The sequence below is a fragment of the Nicotiana tomentosiformis genome, chromosome 3 (assembly GCF_000390325.3).
Source record: "Nicotiana tomentosiformis chromosome 3, ASM39032v3, whole genome shotgun sequence".
Classification (NCBI taxonomy): domain Eukaryota; kingdom Viridiplantae; phylum Streptophyta; class Magnoliopsida; order Solanales; family Solanaceae; genus Nicotiana; species Nicotiana tomentosiformis.
Window position 1 is genome coordinate 32,611,068 of NC_090814.1, and position 1,027 is coordinate 32,612,094.

The 1,027-nt window shown below is 42.6% G+C and overlaps 1 non-coding gene across 1 annotated transcript; it reads right to left on the reverse strand.

Moving 5' to 3' along the window:
• Positions 1-507: 507 nt before the first annotated feature.
• LOC117273834 (small nucleolar RNA R71) lies at positions 508-614 on the reverse strand. Its single transcript, XR_004503863.1, has one exon. It is a non-coding gene; the product is annotated as a small nucleolar RNA R71 (small nucleolar RNA).
• Between the last annotated feature and the right edge of the window lie 413 nt (positions 615-1,027).

A 1,027-nucleotide genomic window follows, 5' to 3' on the forward strand; every position in this document is an offset into this window, starting at 1 on the left:
GTAGATTTGGCTGCGAGAGAAGCAGCCCAACGAAGAGAACGAGCTGCACGGGATGCTGAGGAAGCAGCCATTCGAGATGCGCAGAACATCTATGAAGAAGAGAGGGGTCTCAAACTTAATCAACATCAACCATTGCCTGGGAGACCACTTGGAGATTATGCTAGACCGGTCTACAATCAAGGTTTATCAAGTGTTGGACCACCTCCAATTACAGCAAATAATTTCGAGTTAAAGCAAGGGTAGCTTCACACCCTTCAGAATTATTGTGTCTTCAGAGAGAAGCCAAACAAAGATCCAAATACATATCTAATGGACTTCGAGGAGATTATGAACACCTTTCAATACAATGGTGTGTCATAAGATGCAATTTACTTATGGGCATTCCCCTTCACACTCAAAGATGATGCAAAGCAGTAGCTTTGAATTTTACCTAATGGATCGATTCGAACATGGGATGAGATGAGCAGAAAATTTCTTGATAAATATTTCTTATCAGCTAAGACGGGCAAGTTTAGAAGAGAAATCCATAACTTCTGCTAGAAAGATACTGAGACTGTGTTTGAAGCATGGGAGAGGTTTAAGGAGATTGCTAGAAAATGTCAACATAGCGACATTGAACTCTGGATGAAACTCCAGGACTTTTGGGATGGATTGACACCGTCCTCACGTAGAACATTGAGCAATGCAGCTGGAGGTCCGTTGATGAAGAAGACTCCAGAGGAGATAGTCACAATTCTTGACGAATTATCTAAAGATGCAAATCATTGGCCCTCTAAGAGTGCTGAAAGAAGAAGATCAACTGGTGTTCACCAAGTTGATGCTACGACATCTGTGCAGGTGCAGCTTGATGCTATGGCTAAGCAAATAAGAAAGCTAACCTTAGCCTCGATATAAAGTGAGACGCATGTAGCTTGTGATATATGTGGAAGAGGACACCCTACTCATGAGTGTTAAGCCTCAACGGAGGAAGAAATGCTGTGGGAAATTATAATGCGATGGGTCAGAGGCACCTCGATTTTTCATGGAG